The sequence below is a fragment of the Hordeum vulgare genome, chromosome 5H, assembly GCF_904849725.1.
Source record: "Hordeum vulgare subsp. vulgare chromosome 5H, MorexV3_pseudomolecules_assembly, whole genome shotgun sequence".
Classification (NCBI taxonomy): Eukaryota; Viridiplantae; Streptophyta; class Magnoliopsida; order Poales; family Poaceae; genus Hordeum; species Hordeum vulgare.
This window is the reverse complement of record NC_058522.1, coordinates 308,530,200-308,553,920: the sequence shown is the minus strand read 5'-3', so window position 1 is coordinate 308,553,920 and position 23,721 is coordinate 308,530,200.

The window sequence follows — 23,721 nt, the reverse complement described above, 5'->3', positions numbered from 1 at the left end:
CGCAAAACGACGGCCATCGTACCATCCACGCCCTGCATGGGGAGCACACACCAATCCCCTAGGTCAGCCGGCGGGTCCTAGAACCTCATGGGACCCTCCAGCCGGTAGGCCCCTCTAGCGAAAAGACTGATCATCAGCTGGCCCCTACCGAGCCCCCCACATTGTACCTAGTATCCATTTTGTAGGCCGGGGGTTCGACTATAAAACCCCTGTCCCACCTCCATGCAGAGGGTCGACCATTCTCTCTCACACACACACCCATACAGGAGAGGCAGATAGCGAGCCGGCTGCTCCATCTTCCTCCTCTGTCGAACTGCTCAAGGTGCATATTGTAGTTCTCTTGGTTCATCAACCACTCCGGTAGGACTAGGGGTATTATCTCCCACGGAGAGCCTCGAACTAGGTAAATCGTGCTTATTGCATTGCTAGTTACCAATCTCGTTCCTGGAGCCCGTCCCAACCACTCTTGATAAGCCTACCCATGGCATTTGTCATGAGAAAACGATGATAGTTGGCACCAACCGTGGGGTCGTCCGCGACACCGATCGGAGTTATGCTCCGGGAAGGACCCTTCGCCAACCCCACCGGATGCCTCACGTCCGGATTGATCAGCATGCCTATGGAGCCTGCCCCTGTGGAGGTTTCTGCGGTGTTGATCATCGGCTCCGCCTGCCCTACAAGCTCCACCGTCGAGCTCAACAGCGAGCCGCACGACAGCGGCATCGCTCCTGGCATCCTTCGCCTCTGTGCCCTCTTCGACAACCCGCGCATCAACGATGAGCCTCACCACCTTGGCGGGGACGTCGACATCGACGCCCTCTGCGCACACTTCAGCAGACTCAGTCTTGAAGATGCGCCTCTACCAGACGAGTACCCCAACGACATACTCGACTTCAGCGATCCACCAGAATTTGCGGGGTCTCTCGCCCCCCGTGCGACGCCGCCATCTCCTTCGATCTCATGGAGGTGATGGTCGCAGGCTCCAGCACCAGCTCTGGTCGTGCCAAAGCCACGACAAACGCGGCTGCGCTCCGTCCGGGCTCTTCCGACCCACTTCATGCCACCCTCGTCGGGCTGACTACTCCTATCGCCCCGACGGCTGATACTGTCGGTGTTCTAGGAAAGAAGGTACCTAGACCTGCCTGCCTGCGGCCCAGGGTTGGCCCACTTCATCGACCAAAAACCAACATGGCCGGCACCACTCAAGGGAAGGCCCTCGCGAGGGGCCAAGCCTTGCGATGTGGAACAACATCAAGACCCGCAGGGGGTCTCCTCAGGACCCGTCCGGAGCAACGGATATTCCGAGGCGAGACCCAGCCTCGGGAGTCGAGGATGACATGAAGGAAGGACAGGTGATCAACATACAACAGGATGGTGCAGTCCCCCCTTTAGTATAAAGGGGGCAAGGACGCACACATGTCTCCAAGGCATCTCCCAAAGGTTTCCATTCTGGTCCAACAAGGCCACCACCGCCCGTCAGCACGACAGACGTCCTCCCTGGACCCATCCCTGCTGCATCGACAACCACTTTGTAGGCGAAGACTACTTTTGGACATGGAAAGCATGTTCCCCTGCCCCCTTGAAAATTGGCCGTTGTGGGATCCCTTCTCGCCGAGATGATAAGGGAAGAGGACCGGGGCCACCACTATATATATAGAGAGTAGGTTACTTCATAGAGGGGGATCTGATTCATTCACTCGCTGACGGGCACCACACTAAGGCCACCCAGACCTCGGAGGGCCTCAAACACTATACTAGTTCATCCACCAACCTCCACGAGAGGCAATCCACTAAAGTAGGAGTACGGTATTACGCTTCTCAGCGGCCCGAACCTGGGTAAACTGCCATGTTCTGTGTCTTCCTCGCCATCGAGTGAGTTCTCTGCCATCCCAAGCGAGTAGCGAGTCAGGCGAACCAAAGCTGCCAAGTGGCCTCCGCACGCACCCTTGTGTTCGAATCTTTAGGGTTTTGCGGAGCCCGAAATCTGACATTTTGCGCGCCAGGTAGGGGGCATGTGTCGGAGCTTTCTACTGCAACGAAAGACCTTCCAACGGCGCCAGAAACGAGCGTGCTGATGGGAGACTATTCTTGTCTTGATTCACCTCAGCAACGGCACCATGAATCCTTCTGCTACGGCTACGCCTTTAGGGACTTCCTATCCAAATATGCAAAGGATTCCCCCGTGGCCTTGGAGCCTTGCGTTGGTGTTCCCTCGAAGCGGAAAGGGTGATGTAGCACAGTGGCAGTAAGTATTTCCCTCAGTTTTGAGAACCAAGGTATTGATCCAGTGAAGGAGTATCAAAAAGTACCTGCACAAACACAAAGAGCTTGCTCGCAACGCAATGAAGGGGTTGTCAATCCCTTATAGATTGTTTTCCAAGTGAGAACTGAAAGCAACAAAGTAACAAAGCAAAGTAAAAGCGAAAGTGGAAACGATAGGTGTGAATAGACCCCGGGACCGTAGTGTTCACTAGTGGCTTCTCTCATGAAAGCAAGTAGACGGTGGGTGAACGAATTAGTGTCAAGAAATTGATAGAAGCACGCAAAGTCGTGAAGTTATCTATGGCAATGATTATATCTATAGGCATCACGACCAAAACAAGTAGACCGATACTTTCTACATCTACTACTATTACTCCACACGTCGACCGCTATCCAGCATGCATCTAGTGTATTAAGTTCATGAGAACAGAGTAACGCCTTAAGCAAGATGACATGATGTAGATGGACAATCTCATATCTACGACAAAGCCCATCTTGTTACCCTTCATGGCAACAACACGATGTGTGCCTTGCTGCCCCTACTGGCACTGGGAAAGGTCACCACACGGTATGAACCCAAAAGCAAGCACTTCTCCCATTGCAAGAATCACAGATCTAGTTGGCCAAACAAAACCCAAGGCTCGGAGAGACTTACAAGGATATCAAATCATGCATATAAGAAATTAGCAAAGACTCAAATATATATCATAGATAATCTGATCACAAATACACAATTCATCGGATCTAGACAAACACACCGCCAAAGAGGATTACATCGGATAGATCTCCATGAAGATCATGGAGAACTTTGTATTGCAGATCCAAGAAAGAGAAGAAGCCATCTAGCTACTAACTACGGACCCGTAGGTCTGAAGTGAACTACTCACGAGTCATTGGAGGGGTGATGATGTTGATGAAGAAGCCCTCCAACTCCAAAGTCCCCTCTGGCAGGGCACTTGGAAGGGTCTCTAGATGAGATCTCGCGGAAACGGAAGCTTGCGGCGGCGGAAAAGTGTTTTCATGGACGCCCTCATTTTTTTCTGGATTTTTTGGGAATTTATAGGCCAAAGACCTAGGGCAGGGGAGCGCCAGGGAGGCCACAAGCTTGGTTGCCACAGCCTCCCCCCTAGACGCGGCAACAGGGCTTGTGGGCTCCCAATGGTCCCACTTGCTTGGCCCTCAAGCCTCCCGATCTTCTTCCGTTCTGGAAAAAATCATTTCAGGGATTTTATTCCATTTGGACTCCTTTCCAAAATCAGATCTGAAAAGAGTCAAAACACAGAAAAATAGGAACTAGCACTTGACATTGAGTTAATAAGTTAGTCCCAAAAAAGATATAAAAGGTAAACAAAACATCCAAAGTTGACAAGATAACAACGTGAAACCATCAAAAATTATAGATACGTTTGAGACGTATGAGCAGGATCTGTCACCCTTGTGGGACGAATTTGCCTCCCCGTCAGTTTCGGCACCCGCTCCAACTTCCGTACCGAGCAGATCGACTTCAACGTCACCCGCATCCACCTTACGTACAATGCAATACTCGGCTACCCCGGCCTCGCGCAGTTCATGGCGGTAACGCACCAAGGCTACAACATCGCCAAGATGCCCGGGAGCGGCGGTGTGCTCACCATCGTGTGGGACATCAAGGATGCATCTCGGGTACTCGAGCTCTCCCACAAGGTCGTGGCCGTGGCATGTGCCAACCTCAGGGGCGCGGCGCGCGCCACGAAGGACCCTGGGGACGTCCCCGATGTCGCGCCCGTGAAGAAGAAGCAGTGTTCTCCCACGACCGGGAAGAAACAAAGCAAGTACCAGTGTATGAAGGAAGCTCGGCTCACACCTTCACCATCAGCGCAAACCTCCCCCAAGACCAAGAGAAGGCATTGGTGGGTTTCCTTAGGGCGATCAAGAACGTGTTCGCCTGGAGCGCCTCCGACCTGGTGGGGGTACCGAGGGACGTCATTGAGCACCACCTCATGGTGTGCCCGAACGCGCGCCCTATGAAGCAGAAGGCAAGAAGGCAAGCCCCAGAGAAGCAGGCGTTGATCGCTCAGGAGGTGCGCAAACTGAAGGAAGCAAGAGTCATTCGAGAGGTGCGCTACCCGGAATGGGTGGCCAACCCGGTGGTCGTCCCGAAGAAGTGCGGGAAGGAGCGCAAGTGCGTCGACTTCACGAGCCTCAACAAGAGTGGAGTGTGATCTCCTATGCTTCCTGGATGCATTCTCGGGCTACCACCAGATCAAGATGGAGGTGGAGGACGTCGAGTAGACAACCTTCCTATCTCCATGTGGTGTATATGGCTACGAGTGCATGCCCTTTAGGCTGCGGAACGCTGGAGCAACCTTCGAGCGGTTGATGCATATCGCTCTGGGACTGCAGCTCATGAGGAACGCAGAGGCCTACGTCGATGGTATCATTGTCAAGTCAAGGCAGGCAAAAACCCTGGTGGAGGACCTGGAGGAGACCTTCGCCAGCCTAAGAGAGGTGAACCTGAAGCTCAACCCCGAGAAGTGCATCTTCGGAGTCCCATCAGGCAAGCTGCCCGGTTTCTTGGTATCACACCGGGGGATCGAGGCAAACCCGGTGAAGGTCAATGCCCTAAACAAGATGAGCGCGCCCACAACCCTCAAGGAGATGCAGAATTTGGCAGGGTGTGTTACCTCCTTGGGTTGTTTCATCTCCAAGCTCGGCGAGCGGGCCCTGCCTTTCTTCAAGATCATGAAAAGAAAGGGGACCTTGGGATGGACCTCGGAGGCCAACGCAGCCTTCGATGAGATCAAGCAATACATCATGAGCCCGTCGGTCATGGCGACGCCTCACCCACGGGAGCCTTTGCTTCTGTACCTTGTTGTCACTATCGGTGTTTTGGGAATGGGAGTACCCAGACCTGCCTGCCTACGGCCCAGGGTCGACCCACTTCATCAAGCAAACTGACGGGCCCAACACCTCCGAAGACAAGGCCCTCGCGAGGGGCCAAGCCTTGCGAGGAGGAACAACATCAAGACTTGTAGGGGACCTCCTCAGGACCCCTCTAGAGCGGCGGATATTCCGAGGCGAGGCACGACCTCAGGAGTCAAGGATGACGTAGAGGAAGGACATGCGAGCAGCGGACGAAGGGCAACGCGGTTTACCCTTTAGTGCAAAGGGCGCATGGACGTACCGGGGTTTTGGGGGCATCTCCCAAAGGTTTCGATTCTGGTGCAACAAGGTCATCGCCGCCCGTCAGTATGGAAGACGTCACCCTGGGTCCGTCCATGCAGCATCGGCAACTACTTTGCACACGAAGACCACATTTGGTCAGGGGAGCATGTTCCCCTGTTCCCCTTCAAAATTGGCCATTGCAGGATCCCTGCCCGCCGAAATGATAAGGGAAGAGGACCGAGGCCACCACTATATATAGAGGATAGGATACTTCATAGAGGAGGAACAATTCAGTTTCACCCACTAGCACCACAGAAAGTTACCTAGCCTCCAGAGGCGCTTGAGCACTGTACTAGTTCGTCCACCAACCTCCACGAGAGGCAAACCACCAAAGCAGGAGTAGGGTATTACGCTTCTCAGCGGCCCGAACCTGGGTAACTGCCGTGTTCTATGTCTTCCTCACCATCGAGCGAGTTCCTTACCATTCTCATCAAGCATCGAACTAGGTGAGGCAAGCCAGTGAGAGATCTTCATACATGCCCCTGAGTTCGATTCTTAAGGGTTTTGCGGAGCCCGAAATCCAACAGCCACCCCCACTCCGACAGCGTTGTGTGGCGGTAAGGGAGAAGCGAACCAGCAAGGGCACCACTTCAAGGAACCCCGGTGGCCCCCCACCCGCCGAGTATGGGGCTCGCGTGACTCGTGATCTTTGATTACCCCGCAGGCAGAGGGACGTGAGGCTTAGACCGCAGGGTCGGGCCATGATATGCTCAGCCCTCCTGAAGCCCCGGCCCCTCCTCCGGATCACGAGACTCCAGAACCTCCTGAGCTCACTGAGGAGCATGACGCCTTGGGGGATCGCACCCTCGTCGAGCACGTGGTGTACTTCATCAACATGGTGCTGCCGGATGCTCGCTCGCGCTATCCCATGCAGCAGAAACTCCTTCCAGCGCTCCTCGTTGCTTCGCCCAAACTGCACCACTACTTCTAGGGGCACCCAGTCAAGGTCGTCTCCGCCTACCCTTTCGAGAAGATCCTGCATAACCCAAACGCGGCGGGAAGTGTTGCCGAATGGAACATCGAGCTTCAGGCCTTCAACATTGAATTCAGCACGACTAGGGTCATCAAGGGAGCGGCCTTGGCTGACTTCATGGTGGAGTGGACGTACGCACCGGACCGTGGGCTGGAAGGGAGCCAATCTCTTGCCCCCGGTGTGGAGGCACCCGAGGGATGGACCATGCACTTCAATGGAGCCATCACATGCAGAGGAGCAGGGGCTGGAGTCGTGCCCACTTATCCGACGGGAGACAAACTCCGCTACATCGTACAACTCTACTTCCAGCGTGGGGAGAAGGTATCCAACGACATAGCGGAGTACGAGGGCCTCATCGTTGGCCTCAAAGCGACGACGGCCTTGGGGGCCCGGTGCCTCGCCGTGATTGGCGACTCCCAGCTTCTCGTCAACTTGTCCAACAAAGAGTACATGCCCAAGGACGAGCACATGGAAGCGTATCTGGAAGAGGCACGTAAGATTGAGAAACGTTTTCAGGGCGTGGAGCTGCAACACGTCCCATGTGGTGATAACAAGGAGGCGGACGACATTACCAAAAGATCTTCGCGTCATGAGGCTCAAGAGTCAGGCGTCTTCGAGGAGAGACTCTTCAAGCCTTCTGCGACGCCGTCACCCGAGGGCCCGACGCCACATGGAGAGGAGCTCCCCTCAGCACCGCCCTCGGTGGCTCCGGATTGCGGCCAGACCTTGGGGGCTCGACTGCTCCTAGCCCTGGAGGCACATGCCAACGATTGGATGCAAGAACTGGGGGCGTACCTGCTCCACGGCACATTATCGGAGAAGCAGCAAGACACGGAGCGCGTAGCACGACAAGCCTCGGCCTACCGCTTATGGGATGGCGACTTGTATCGCAGGCGCCCGAACGACGTCGCGCTGTGGTGCATTTCCAGGGAGCAGGGGCGCGAACTACTGGCCGACATCCATGGAGGGGACTGCGGACATCACTCCTTTTCGCACACGCTCGCAGGTAAGGCTTTCAGGTCAGGTTTCTACTGGCCTACAACATTAGACGACGCCACCGAGTTGGTCCGGTCTTGCGAGGCCTGCCAGTTCCATGCCAAGCAGATCCACCAGCCCGTACAGGGCCTCTAGACCAAACCGCTTTCCTGGCCCTTCATGGTCTGGGGGCTGGACATACTAGGGCCCTTCCCGCGGGCGGCGAGCGGTTTCCGCTACCTCTACGTTGCCATCGACAAATTCACCAAGTGGGTAGAGGTGGAGCCCGTGCGCACCATCTGTGCGGGGTCGGCTGTCAAATTCATCAAGGGCCTCGTGAGCCGCTTCGACATCCCGAACCGCATCATCATCGACAACGGTTCGCAGTTCACCAGCCAACTCTTCAAGGTTAACTGTGCTAACCTAGGGACGTAGGTATGCTACGCATTGGTGGCCCACCCGCAAAGCAATGGCCAGGCGGAGCGCGGCAACGCAGAGGTCCTGTGAGGCCTCAAGGTGAGGAGCTTCAAGAAGAAGCTCGAAGCATGCGGCCGGGATTGGGCTGACGAGCTCCCGTCGGTGTTGTGGTCCATCCGCACCACCGCACCTAAGCCCACCAGCGAAACCCCGTTCTCCCTCGTCTACGGAGCAGAGGCGGTCCTTCCCCACGAGATCAAGCACCGGTCCCTGCGGGTCATGGCATTCAATGAGGAGTGTCAGGAGGTTGCACGGGGGACGGACCTCGTGCTTCGAGAGGAGGCACGCCACCGGGCCTCACTCCGAGCCACGAGGTACCAGCAGGCCTTACGACGCTACCACTACCACAACATCCGCTCTAGGACCCTTGAAGTCGGCGACCTCGTCCTGAGGCGGGTTCAATCCAGGAAGGGCTTGCATAAGCTCCCGCCCATGTGACACGGCCCGTTCAAGGTCGTCCATGTCTCCAGGCATGGCACCATGCGCCTGGAGACTCACGACGGAGTTCCCATCCATAACGCCTGGAACATCCAACATCTCCGGAAGTTCTACCTGTAAAGCCTCTGCGTCGCCTCTGCATCGTCCTTCAATTCTCCCGGAACCTACTTCATCCCGTGACACTCTTACGTAATAATGAGGTGCGGCTGTATAAACCTGGGACACTCCGAGGACGCGGAGGGTTCCCTCCCACGCCTAGTGGCAGCCCTACGCTCTGTGCCGGGGAGAAGACAGAGGCAATCAACTCAGTCCGCCAATGACTATGCCCACAGCTGGCAAGGAAATCAACAGGGTTTACCAATGACCCAAAAGGAATCAGGCGCCTACGCCTTGGGGGTAGGGACACTCATCGTGGCCAGAGCGTCCTCGCGACCTCCCAGATACACCCCCCGTGACACTCTCACGTAATAACGAGCTGCGGCTGTATACGCCCGGGGCCCCCCGAGGACGCGGAGGGGCCCCTCCCACGCCTAGTGAAAGCCCTATGCTCCGTGTTGAGGGGAGACGGAGGCAGAAAATAGATTAGGCGCCAGACACAACTTTTATTTTATTTTCTCTAGCTTGAATTTGCTGATTTTTATGAAATCAAACTCAGGGCTTTTCCAAATGAAGTCTTTTCGAAAACTTGTTTTCTTGGCTGTTCTCCGTAGCGCACTCTATCCCTCTAAGTCGAGCATTCGCCTGCCCCCCCTCCCACTTGTACCCCTCAAGCAGGGGCTGGGGCATGGTGCCGACACCTCACAAAGGCCTTGGCGCCTGGACCCTCGTGTGGCACTCACGGAGGAGTCGGCAGACTGATGCCATCTGATACTTGCTCAAGAGTCCCATTTACGGCTCGGCGCGCTATCCTGGAGAGGGAACAAAATTTAGTCTTTTCTTACAATAGTTGTTTCTCTTGGGACAGCTTGAGCATCTAAGGGGGCTCATGTGCATCGCGCCTCAGGAGCCTCACTGGTCAAAAAGCCACTTGGCCACCCTAGTGTCGTCCAAGCACATTCGGTCTGCATCGGGGCTGTTAGGGCCTTGCCCCATGAGGAACTACCTCGGTAACGGGTCACGCCTCATGACGGCAGGGGAATGTGCGAGACTGGGACCTGCTGATGCAGAGCTTCCTGAATGCAGACTAGGGAGATCCAGAAACCAGACCCTTCAAAAGCAGAAAGCAGAATCCCTGAGGGCCTCTTGGACGTCTAAGGGGGCTCCTAAGCATACCTCAGGAGCCTTACCAGTCACAAAGCCACTTGCCACCCTGGTGTTGTCCACGCACATTCGGTCGGTATTAGGGGTGTTAGGGCCTTGTCCCGTGAGGAATGACCATGGTAATGGGTCGCGCCTCACAACGGCAGGGAAATGTGCGGGACTGGGACCTCTCGATGTAGAGCCGCTTGAATGTCTAAGGGGGCTCCTGAACATCGCGCTTCAGGAGCCTTACGGGTCATAGATTCACTTGGCCACCCTAGTGCCGTCCAGGCACATTCGATCAGTATCAGGGGTGTCAGTGCCTTGCCCCGTGAGGAACGACCTTGGTAACGGGGCGCGCCTCATGACGGCAGGGAAATGTGCGGGACTGGGGCCTGCTGACATAGAGCATCGACCCACTTCACCCGCAACGAGGAGAAGCCAACTAAGCAACAAGCCCCTCGAGCACCATAACCACGCCTCACAACCAAAAAGGTTCACTGCAAGCACACCGAGCTAAGTATCCAAACCGACCAAACGCAACAATACTAACAAAAGGGGCAGTCAACCAAGTCCATTACATGCCCGAAGGGTCCTTGCTTGTTTTCATGGATGCATGGTCAGAAGTAAGGAGGAGACAGCTAGCAACGGAGGACCCAAGAGGGCTGCCGCCGTAGGCATCTGACACCCGCGCGCCGAAACTTAGTCTGTGCCCTCCTCCTCCTTCACGGGCGCCATAGGAGCAGACGAGTGGCACCGCGCTTGGGGGCCTGCACCCATGGTCCGGGCGCGGTGGCAAGGCGGCTCGTCGTACCTGTTGTCGCTGTTGTCGCTTTGGCTCCCTCCGGAGGGGGTGTCCCTGCTGCCGGAGGTGAGGCACCCACCGCCGGAGGCGGGCTCAACTACAAGATCACCGCGGCTGGTGTCCTCCGGGCAGCAACCTAGATGCTCGCCCTCGTCCCCAAAGATCTTGACGAAGAGCGTCGCCTCCCCATCATACTTGAAGTGGTGGTAGCGCCTCCCCTTCTGGCCTCAAGCGCGGGCGAACGTCTGCCACCCACGGTTCAGGTACACATAGCCCTGGGTGGTGACCTGGACCTCCAACCCGGACGTCCCACCACAACATCCGTCATCCTGCAACCAGAGGCCTGGGAGCCCGCCGGTCGGCAGCACCGTCGCGAAGAAGTTTGGGAGGTGGAACCATGCAATTTTCGGCCTATCCACCCACATCACAAACTCCATCGCCGTGTCAGCTGAATGAAGCCGCGGGCGTGGCGGCCGGGTGGCCACCACCGACCTCCCACCTCAGCCACTTCGGACGCTCACTCCAATCAATGCCCCACCGCCGCCACCGATGATGTTTCAGGGCGGGCGAAACCACGATCGCGCCCACCGAAGACCGTTGTCGACACCACCGCATACTTCCGAGGGCAGTCGCGGCCCCTCTTGGGTGGCGGGGCGGCGAAACCTTCCCCAGAAGCCTTCCCCTTCTCGGCAGTGGAATACTTCCTCACCGGCGCCATGCTGAGGGGTGGAGGGTAATAACCCACAAGTATAGGGGATCGCAATAGTTTTCGAGGGTAGAGTATTCAACCCAAATTTGTTGATTCGACACAAGGGGAAGCCAAAGAATATTCTCGAGTATTAGCAGTTGAGTTGTCAATTCAACCACACCTAAAAGACTTAGTATCTGCAGCATAGTATCAGTAGCAAAGTGGTGTGATAGCAACAGTAGCAACAGTAATAGTAGCAGCAGTGACAACAGTAGCGGAAGAATAACAGTAGCAGCAGTGACAGCAGTAGCGACAGAGTAACAGTAGCAGCAACGACAGCAATAGCGCCAAAGTAATGTAGCAAGTGTTGGGGAACGTCGCATGGGAAACAAAAATTTTCCTACGCCCACGAAGACCTATCATGGTGATGTCCATCTACGAGAGGGGATGAGTGATCTACGTACCCTTGTAGATCGTACAACAGAAGCGTTAGGGAACGCGGTTGATGTAGTGGAACGTCCTCACGTCCCTCGATCCGCCCCGCGAACAATCCCGCGATCAGTCCCACGATCTAGTACCGAACGGACGGCACCTCCGCGTTCAGCACACGTACAGCTCGACGATGATCTCGGCCTTCTTGATCCAGCAAGAGAGACGGAGAGGTAGAAGAGTTCTCCGGCAGTGTGACGGCACTCCGGAGGTTGGTGATGATCTTGTCTCAGCAGGGCTCCGCCCGAGCTCCGCAGAAACGCGATCTAGAGGAAAAACTATGGAGGTATGTGGTCGGGCAGCCGTGAGAAAGTTGTCTCAAATCTGCCCTAAAAGCTCCATATATATAGGAGGAGGGAGGGGGACCTTGCCTTGGGGTCCAAGGGACCCTCAAGGGGTCGGCCGAGCCAAAGGGGGGAGGACTCCCCCCCCCAAACCGAGTTGGACTTGGTTTGGTGGGAGGAGTCCCTCTCCCTTCCCACTTCCTCCCTCTTTTTTTTTCTTTTTCCTTTGATTTCTTTTTCCTGGCGCATAGGCCCACTTGGGGCTGTCCCACCAGCCCACTAAGGGCTGGTGTGTCTCCCCAAAGCCTATGGGCTTCCCCGGGGTGGGTTGCCCCCCCCGGTGAACTCCCGGAACCCATTCGTCATTCCCGGTACATTCCCGGTAACTCCGAAAACCTTCCGGTAATCAAATGAGGTCATCCTATATATCAATCTTCGTTTCCGGACCATTCCGGAAACCCTCGTGACGTCCGTGATCTCATCCGGGACTCCGAACAACATTCGGTAACCAACCATATAACTCAAATACGCATAAAACAACGTCGAACCTTAAGTGTGCAGACCCTGCGGGTTCGAGAACTATGTAGACATGACCCGAGAGACTCCTCGGTCAATATCCAATAGCGGGACCTGGATGCCCATATTGGATCCTACATATTCTACGAAGATCTTATCGTTTGAACCTCAGTGCCAAGGATTCGTATAATCCCGTATGTCATTCCCTTTGTCCTTCGGTATGTTACTTGCCCGAGATTCGATCGTCGGTATCCGCATACCTATTTCAATCTCGTTTACCGGCAAGTCTCTTTACTCGTTCCGTAATACAAGATCCCGCAACTTACAGTAAGTTACATTGCTTGCAAGGCTTGTGTGTGATGTTGTATTACCGAGTGGGCCCCGAGATACCTCTCCGTTATACGGAGTGACAAATCCCAGTCTTGATCCATACTAACTCAACTAACACCTTTGGAGATACCTGTGGAGCATCTTTATAGTCACCCAGTTACGTTGCGACGTTTGATACACATAAAGCATTCCTCCGGTGTCAGTGAGTTATATGATCTCATGGTCATAGGAATAAATACTTGACACGCAGAAAACAGTAGCAACAAAATGACACGATCAACATGCTACGTCTATTAGTTTGGGTCTAGTCCATCACGTGATTCTCCCAATGACGTGATCCAGTTATCAAGCAACAACACCTTGTTCATAATCAGAAGACACTGACTATCATCGATCAACTGGCTAGCCAACTAGAGGCATGCTAGGGACGGTGTTTTGTCTATGTATCCACACATGTAAATGAGTCTTCATTCAATACAATTATAGCATGGATAATAAACTATTATCTTGATACAGGAATTATAATAATAACTATACATTTATTATTGCCTCTAGGGCATAATTCCAACAGTCTCCCACTTGCACTAGAGTCAATAATCTAGCCCTCACATCACCATGTGAATTACATTGTAATAAATCTAACACCCATACAGTTCTGGTGTCGATCATGTTTTGGCCGTGGAAGAGGTTTAGTCAGCGGGTCTGCTACATTCAGATCCGTGTGCACTTTGCATATATTTACGTCCTCCTCGACGTAGTCGCGGATGAGGTTGAAGCGTCGTTTGATGTGTCTGGTCTTCTTGTGAAACCTTGGTTCCTTTGCTAAGGCAATGGCACCAGTGTTGTCACAGAACAAGGTTATTGGATCCAGTGCACTTGGCACCACTCCAAGATCCGTCATGAACTGCTTCATCCAGACACCCTCCTTAGCCGCCTCCGAGGCAGCCATGTACTCTGCTTCACATGTAGAATCTGCTACGACGCTTTGCTTGGAACTGCACCAGCTTACTACACCCCCATTAAGAATAAATACGTATCCGGTTTGCGACTTAGAGTCGTCCGGATCTGTGTCAAAGCTTGCATCGACGTAACCTTTTACGGCGAGCTCTTCGTCACCTCCATACACGAGAAACATCTCCTTAGTCCTTTTCAGGTACTTTAGGATATTCTTGACCGCTGTCCAGTGATCCACTCCTGGATTACTCTGGAACCTACCTGCCATACTTATGGCCAAGCTAACATCCGGTCTAGTGCACAGCATTGCATACATGATAGAACCTATGGCCGAAGCATAGGGGACGGAGCGCATATGCTCTCTATCTTCATCAGTTGCTGGGCACTGAGTCTTACTCAATCTCGTACCTTGTAACACTGGCAAGAACCCTTTCTTGGACTGTTCTATTTTGAACCTCTTCAAAACTTTATCAAGGTACGTGCTTTGTGAAAGTCCTATCAGGCGTTTTGATCTATCCCTATAGATCTTAATGCCTAGAATGTAAGCAGCTTCTCCTAGGTCCTTCATAGAGAAACTTTTATTCAAGTAACCTTTAATGCTCTCCAAAAGCTCTACGTTGTTTCCAATCAGTAATATGTCATCCACATACAATATTAGAAACGCCACAGAGCTCCCACTCACTTTCTTGTAAATACAAGATTCTCCAACCACTTGTATAAACCCAAATGCTTTGATCACCTCATCAAAGCGTTTGTTCCAACACCGAGATGCTTGCACCAGTCCATAAATGGACCGCTGGAGCTTGCACACTTTGTCAGCATTTTTAGGATCGACAAAACCTTCGGGTTGCATCATATACAACTCTTCCTTAAGGAAACCGTTAAGGAACGCCGTTTTGACATCCATCTGCCAGATTTCATAATCGAAAAATGCTGCTATTGCTAACATGATTCTGACGGACTTAAGCATCGCTACGGGTGAGAAGGTCTCATCGTAGTCAACTCCTGGAACTTGCGAAAAACCCTTTGCCACAAGTCGAGCTTTATAAACGGTCACATTACCGTCAGCGTCCGTCTTCTTCTTAAAGATCTATTTGTTCTGAATAGCCTTGCGGCCCTCAGGCAGTATCTCCAAAGTCCACACTTTGTTCTCATACATGGATCCTATCTCGGATTTCATGGCTTCTAGCCATTTGTTGGAATCTGGGCCCACCATTGCTTCTTCATAATTTGCAGGTTCATTGTTGTCTAACAACATGATTGACAAGACGGGATTACCGTACCACTCCGGAGCAGCGCGTGATCTCGTCGACCTGCGTGGTTCAACAGAAACTTGAACTGGAGTTTCATGATCATCATCATTAACTTCCTCCTCATCTGGTGTCGCAACGACAGAGCTTTCCCCTTGCCCTCCGCCGCCATCCAGAGGGATGAGAGGTTCGACAACCTCGTCAAGTTCTATCTTCCTCCCACTCAATTCTCTCGAGAGAAACTCCTTCTCAAGAAAAGTTCCGTTCTTAGCAACAAACACTTTGCCCTCGGATTTGAGATAGAAGGTGTACCCAACTGTCTCTTTTGGGTAACCTATGAAGACGCATTTTTCCGCTTTGGGTTCCAGCTTTTCAGGCTGAAGCTTTTTGACATAAGCATCACATCCCCAAACTTTAAGAAACGACAACTTTGGCCTTTTGCCACACCACAGTTCGTATGGTGTCGTCTCAACGGATTTTGATGGTGCCCTATTTAAAGTGAATGCAGCTGTTTCTAATGCATAACCCCAAAATGATAACGGCAAATCAGTAAGAGACATCATAGATCGCACCATCTCTAACAAAGTACGATTACGATGTTCGGACACACCATTACGCTGTGGTTTTCCAGGCGGTGTTAACTGCGAAACAATTCCACATTGTCTTAAGTGAGCACCAAACTCGAAACTCAGATATTCACCCCCACGATCAGACCGTAGGAACTTGATCTTCTTGTTACGATGATTTTCCACTTCACTCTGAAATTGCTTGAACTTTTCAAATGTTTCAGACTTGTGCTTCATCAAGTAGACATAACCATATCTACTTAAATCGTCAGTGAAGGTGAGGAAATAACGATATCCGCCGCGTGCCTCTACGCTCATTGGACCACACACATCGGTATGTATGATTTCCGACAAGTCACTTGCACGTTCCATTGTTCCGGAGAACGGAGTTTTAGTCATCTTGCCCATGAGGCATGGTTCACACGTGTCAAGTGAATCGAAGTCAAGTGACTCCAAAAGTCCATCAGCATGGAGTTTCTTCATGCGCTTTACACCAATATGACCTAAACGGCAGTGCCACAAAAATATGGTGCTATCATTGTTTACTCTAACTCTTTTGGTCTCAATGTTATGTATATGCGTATCGCTATCAAGATTCAATATGAACAATCCTCTCACATTCGGTGCATGACCATAAAAGATGTCACTCATAGAAATAGAACAACCATTATTCTCAGACTTAAAAGAGTAACCGTCTCGCAATAAACAAGATCCAGATATAATGTTCATGCTCAACGCAGGCACTAAGTAACAATGATTTAAGTTCATCACTAATCCTGATGGTAGCTGAAGTGACACTGTGCCGACGGCGATTGCATCAACCTTGGAACCGTTTCCTACGCGCATCGTCACTTCGTCTTTCGCCAGCCTTCGCCTATTCCGCAGTTCCTGCTTCGAGTTGCAAATATGAGCAACAGAACCAGTATCAAATACCCAGGCACTACTACGAGAGCTAGTTAAGTACACATCAATAACATGTATATCAAATATACCTGATTTTTCTTTGCCCGCCTTCTTGTCTGCCAGATACTTGGGGCAATTGCGCTTCCAGTGACCCATACCCTTGCAATAGAAGCACTCTGTTTCAGGCTTAGGTCCAGCCTTGGGTTTCTTCGGCGGATTGGCAACAGGCTTGCCGCTCTTCTTCGAATTTCCCTTCTTGCCTTTGCCGTTTCTCTTGAAACTAGTGGTCTTGCTCACCATCAACACTTGATGCTCTTTACGGAGTTCAGACTTTGCGACTTTCAGCATCGCAAACAACTCGCCGGGAGACTTGTTCATCCCTTGCATGTTGTAGTTCAACACAAAGCCTTTATAGCTTGGCGGCAGTGATTGAAGGATTCTGTCAGTGATAGCTTCTTGCGGGAGTTCAATCCCCAGTTCAGCTAGACGGTTTGAGTACCTAGACATTTTGAGCACGTGTTCACTGACAGATGAGTTTTCCTCCATCTTGCAAGCATAGAATTTATCGGAGGTCTCATACCTCTCGATCCGGGCGTTCTTCTGAAAGATAAACTTCAACTCCTGGAACATCTCAAATGCTCCATGACGCTCAAAGCGACGTTGAAGTCCCGGTTCTAAGCCATACAAGACTGCACATTGAACTATTGAGTAGTCCTCCTTACGTGCTAACCAAGCGTTCTTAACATCCTGATCAGCCGTAGCGGGTGGTTCATCTCCTAGCGCAGCATTAAGGACATAGTCCTTCTTCCCAGCTTGTAAGATTAGCTTAAGATTACGAGCCCAGTCTACAAAGTTGCTTCCATCATCTTTCAACTTAGCTTTCTCTAGGAACGTATTAAAATTCAGGATGACACTTGCGTGAGCCATGATCTACAACACAAATATATTCAAAGTGGACTTAGACTATGTTCAAGATAATTAGAGTTCAACTTAATCAAATTATATGCTAAACTCCCACTCAAAAAGTACATCTCTCTAGTCATTTGAGTGGTTCATGATCCACTTACACTATCCCAAGTCCGATCATCACGTGAGTTGAGTATAGTTTCAGTGGTAAGCATCCCTATGCTAATCATATCAACTATATGATTCATGATCGACCTTTCGGTCTCATGTGTTCTGAGGCCATGTCTACACATGCTAGGCTCGTCAAGCTTAACCCGATGTTCCGCGTGCGCAACTGTTTTGCACCCGTTGTATGTGAACGTTGAGTCTATCACACCCGATCATCACGTGGTGTCTCGAAACGACGAACTGTAGCAACGGTGCACAGTCGGGGAGAACACAATTTCGTCTTGAAATTTTAGTGAGAGATCACCTCATAATGCTACTGTCGTTCTAAGCAAAATAAGGTGCATAAAAGGATTAACATCACATGCAATTCATAAGTGACATGATATGGCCATCATCACGTGCTTCTTGATCTCCATCACCAAAGCACCGACACGATCTTCTTGTCACCGGCGCCACACCATGATCATCCATCAACGTGTTGCCATCGTGGTTGTCGTGCTACTTATGCTTTTACTACTAAAGCTACATCCTAGCAAAATAGTAAACGCATCTGCAAGCACATATGTTAGTATAAAGACAACCTTATGGCTCCTGCCGGTTGCCGTACCATCGACGTGCAAGTCGATATTTCTATTACAACATGATCATCTCATACATCCAATATATCACATCACATCGTTGGCCATACCACATCACAATCATACCCTGCAAGAACAAGTTAGACGTCCTCTAATTTTGTTGTTGCATGTTTTACGTGGTGACCAAGGGTATCTAGTAGGATCGCATCTTACTTACGCAAACACCACAACGGAGATATATGAGTTGCTATTTAACCTCATCCAAGGACCTCCTCGGTCAAATCCGATTCAACTAAAGTTGGAGAAACCGTCACTTGCCAGTCATCTTTGAGCAAAGGGGGGCGCTCGTAACGATGAAACCAGTCTCTCGTAAGCGTACGAGTAATGTCGGTCCAAGCCGCTTCAATCCAACAATACCGCGGAATCAAGAAAATACTAAGGAGGGCAGCAAAACGCACATCACCGCCCACAAAACCTTTTGTGTTCTACTCGAGAAGACATCTACGCATGAACCTAGCTCATGATGCCACTGTTGGGGAACGTCGCATGGGAAACAAAAAATTTCCTACGCGCACGAAGACCTATCATGGTGATGTCCATCTACGAGAGGGGATGAGTGATCTACGTACCCTTGTAGATCGTACAGCAGAAGCATTAGGGAACGTGGTTGATGTAGTGGAACATCCTCACGTCCTTCGATCCGCCCCGCGAACAATCCCGCGATCAGTCCCACGATCTAGTACCGAACGGACGACACCTCCGCGTTCAGCACACGTACAGCTCGACGATGATCTCGACCTTCTTGATCCAGCAAGAGAGACAGAGAGGTAGAAGAGTTCTCCGACAGCGTGACGGCGCTCCGGAGGTTGGTGATGATCTTGTCTCAGCAGGGCTCCGCCCGAGCTCTGCAGAAACGCGATCTAGAGGAAAAACTATGGAGGTATGTGGTTGGGCAGCCGTGAGAAAGTTGTCTCAAATCTGCCCTAAAAGCTCCATATATATAGGAGGAGGGAGGGGGACCTTACCTTGGGGTCCAAGGGACCCTCAAGGGGTCGGCCAAGCCAAAGGGGGGAGGACTCCCCCCCAAACCGAGTTGGACTTGGTTTGGTGGGAGGAGTCCCTCTCCCTTCCCACTTCCTCCCTCTTTTTTTTCTTTTTCCTTTGATTTCTTTTTCTTGGCGCATAGGCCCACTTGGGGCTGTCCCACCAGCCCACTAAGGGCTGGTGTGTCTCCCCAAAGCCTATGGGCTTCCCCGGGGTGGGTTGCCCCCCCGGTGAACTCCCGGAACCCATTCGTCATTCCCGGTACATTCCCGGTAACTCCGAAAACCTTCCGGTAATCAAATGAGGTCATCCTATATATCAATCTTCGTTTCCGGACCATTCCGGAAACCCTCGTGACGTCCGTGATCTCATCCGGGACTCCGAACAACATTAGGTAACAAACCATATAACTCAAATACGCATAAAACAACGTCGAACCTTAAGTGTGCAGACCCTGCGGGTTCGAGAACTATGTAGACATGACCCGAGAGACTCCTCGGTCAATATCCAATAGCGGGACCTGGATGCCCATATTGGATCCTACATATTCTACGAAGATCTTATCGTTTGAACCTCAGTGCCAAGGATTCGTATAATCCCGTATGTCATTCCCTTTGTCCTTCGGTATGTTACTTGCCCGAGATTCGATCGTCGGTATCCGCATACCTATTTCAATCTCGTTTACCGGCAAGTCTCTTTACTCGTTCCGTAATACAAGATCCCGCAACTTACACTAAGTTACATTGCTTGCAAGGCTTGTGTGTGATGTTGTATTACCGAGTGGGCCCCGAGATACCTCTCTGTCATACGGAGTGACAAATCCCAGTCTTGATCCATACTAACTCAACTAACACCTTCGAAGATACCTGTAGAGCATCTTTATAGTCACCCAGTGACGTTGCGACGTTTGATACACACAAAGCATTCCTCCGGTGTCAGTGAGTTATATGATCTCATGGTCATAGGAATAAATACTTGACACGCAGAAAACAGTAGCAACAAAATGACACGATCAACATGCTACGTCTATTAGTTTGGGTCTAGTCCATCACGTGATTCTCCCAATGACGTGATCCTGTTATCAAGCAACAACACCTTGTTCATAATCAGAAGACACTGACTATCATCGATCAACTGGCTAGCCAACTAGAGGCATGCTAGGGACGGTGTTTTGTCTATGTATCCACACATGTAAATGAGTCTTCATTCAATACAATTATAGCATGGATAATAAACTATTATCTTGATACAGGAATTATAATAATAACTATACATTTATTATTGCCTCTAGGGCATAATTCCAACAGCAAGGACCAGTAGGAAAAACTCGTAGGCATTGGATCGGTGATGGATAATTATGCCGGATGACATTCATCATGCAACAGTTATAACACAGGGAGATATGTAACTAGCTCCAGTTCGTCAATGTAATGTAGGCATGTATTTCGTATGTAGTCATACGTGCTTAGGGAAAAGGACTTCCATGACATATATTGTCCATCCCTCCCGTGGCAGCGGGGTCCTAATGGAAACTACGGGATATTAAGGTTCTCCTTTTAGTAGAGAACCGGAACAAAGCATTAGCACTTAGTGAATACATGAACTCCTCATACTATGGTCATCTCCGGGAGTGGTTCCGGCTATTGTCATCCGGGGTTGCCGGGTCATAACACATAGTAGGTGACTACAACATGCAAGATAGGATCAAGAACACACATATATTGACGAGAACATAATACGTTCAGGTATGAAATCATGGCACTCTGGCCCTAGTGACAAGCATTAAGCATGTCAAAGTAGTAGCAACATCAATCTCAGAACATAGTGGATACTAGGGATCAATCCCCATCAAAACTAACTCGATTACATGATAGATCTCATCCAACCCATCACTGTACAGCAAGCCTACAATGAGATTACTCACGAACGGTGAAGAGCATCATCGAATTGGAGATGAAGGAAGGCTGGTGATGATGATGGCGATGATCTCCCCTCTCCGGAGCCCAGAACGGACTCCAGATCTGCCCTCTAGAGGAAGAACAGGTGGTAGTGGCACCTCCGTATCGTAAAACGCGATGAACTTTTCTCCTTGATTTTTTCCGGACGAAAGGGACTAAATAGAGCTGGAGTTGGAGGCGGCGGAGCCCTGAGGGCCCCACAAGCCTGCTAGGCGCGGCCAGGGGGCCGCGCCTGGTGGGCTTGTGGGCTCCTTGCTTCACTCCTCTGGTTGATTCTTGCGCCAGTATTTTTTTATATTCCACAAAAAATCCTCGTAAATTTCCAGGTCATTCCGAGAACTTTTATTTCTGCGAAAAAACAAACCATGGCAATTCTGCTGAAAACATCGTTAGTCCGGGTTAGTTCCATTCAAATCATGCAAATTAGAGTCCAAAACAAGGGCAAAAGAGTTTGGAAAAGTAGATACGACGGAGACGTATCAACTCCCCAAGCTTAAAGCCTTGCTTGCCCTCAAGCAATTCAGTTGACAAATTGAAAGAGACAAAAGAAAAACATTTACAAACCCTGTTTGATATTGTTGTTGCAATTATGTCTAACTCATATTCAGATTTTCAGCAAGATCATATGCTAACCAAGTAAGCAGTGACATTTAGGTCTCAAAAGGAATTCATATCAATGGCATAATCAACTAGCGAGAAATAATAATAAGTTTCAAACGTCAACACTTCAACCAAGACAATCATGAAGCAATATGAACAGATGGTATCTCGCTAGCTCTTTCTGAGACCACAAAACATAAATGGAGAGCACCTTCAAAGACCAAGGGCTGACTGAACATTGTAATTCATGGAAAAGAAGATCCAGTCACAGTCATACTCAATATCAATTAATAACAAAACATAAAAATGACGGAGGTGCTCTCTAATTGGTGCTTTTATAAGAAGAGGATGACTCAATAGAAACATAAATAGATAGGACCTTCACAGAGGGAAGCATTGATTTGCAGAGGTGCCAAAGCTCAAGCTTTGAAGATAGAGATAAATAATTTTGGGTGGCATGCTTTCGTTGTCAACGCAATGACCAAGAGTTTTCACCATCTTCCATGCTACACATACTATAGGTGGTTCCCAAACAGAAAAGTAAAGTTTTGACTCCCCCACCACCAATCAATCACACTCCACGACTAGCCGAATACGCAGCTGCCGTCCATACCAACAACAGTCCAGGGGGAGTTTTGTTTGCAATTATCTTTTCGATTTGAGCATGGAACTGGGCATTCCAATTACCGGCCCCTTTCTCGTGAGTGATAGTGAATAAACACGTATCGAGGATAACACGCCTAGCATGGAAGATACTGATCACCCCTTGTCACCACATGAGCGGTTCAGCCATTCAAAACAGATTATTTCTTGAAGGTTAGAGAGTGGCACATGCAAATTTACTTGGAACGGCAGGTAGATACCGCATATAGGTAGGTATGGTGGACTCATATGGACCAACTTTGGGTTTATGAAAGTGGATGCACAAGCAGTATTCCCGCTTAGTACAAGTGAAGGCTAGCAAAAGACTGGGAAGCGACCAACTAGAGAGTGACAACAGTCATCAAAATGCAATGAGATTAACCAACATTGAGTGGAAGCATGAGTAGGACATAAATCACCATGAACATGAATATCATAGAGGCTATGTTGATTTTGTTTCAACTACATGCGTGAACATGAGCCAAGTAAAGTGACTTGAATCATTCGAAGGAGGATACCATCCTATCATACTACATCATAATCATCCTGAGATTCATGTTGGCATCCAAGACAAACCATTATAAGCTCCTAGCTAATTAAGCATGGCATCAGAAACTATGATCTCTAAGTTGTCATTGCAAACATGTTTCTCTCACAACAAATCTGAATTAGGAACGATGAGCTAGTCATATTTCCAAAACCAAAATAGATCGAGTTCATACCAGCTTTTCCAGGCTCAGTCACTTCATCATATATCGTCATTATTGCCTTTCACTTGCACGACCGAATGATGTGAATAATAATAAGTGCTCGTGCATTGGACTAAGCCGGAATCTGCAAGCAAACACAAAGGAGAAGACAAAGTGATATGGCTCTTTGAGAGATAAACAGATATGCATGCGAGAGCCACTAAACATTGTAACCATGGTCTTCTACCTTGACCCAAAGAAAAAGAAAACTATTTACATGGGAAAGCTCCCAACAAGCAAAAGAAGAACGAGAAATCTTTTTGGGTTTTCTCAAACTAGAAAAACACACGAGAAGAAAATGAGAAAAAGAAATAAACTAGCAGGGATGATACAGTGGCAAGGTGTGAACACCGACTAACAAAGTGAAAGCGTAAGCAAGAATATAAAGTCGGTGAGAAACAAGTACTCCCCCAAGCTTAGGCTTTTGTCCTAAGTTGGTCTACTCCCATGGAGGGAAATAACCATCTCCGGGGTACTCCAGAGTGTACTGAGGGTGCCACTGCTGTGTGAGCTCCTCTGGCTCCCAGTGATAAACTGGCGTCTCGTACTCGACTGGTAGCTCGGGCACGGGCACATGTGGTGGTGCTATGCCCCAATATGCGTAGATCTCCGAGGGCATAATAATGTACCTGCCTAGATGAAGATTGAACAAAGAAGGAGAAGGCAAAGTAATAGTCTCACGAGTACCCTGACTAAATACCAGGTTATAAATCATCCTCTTAT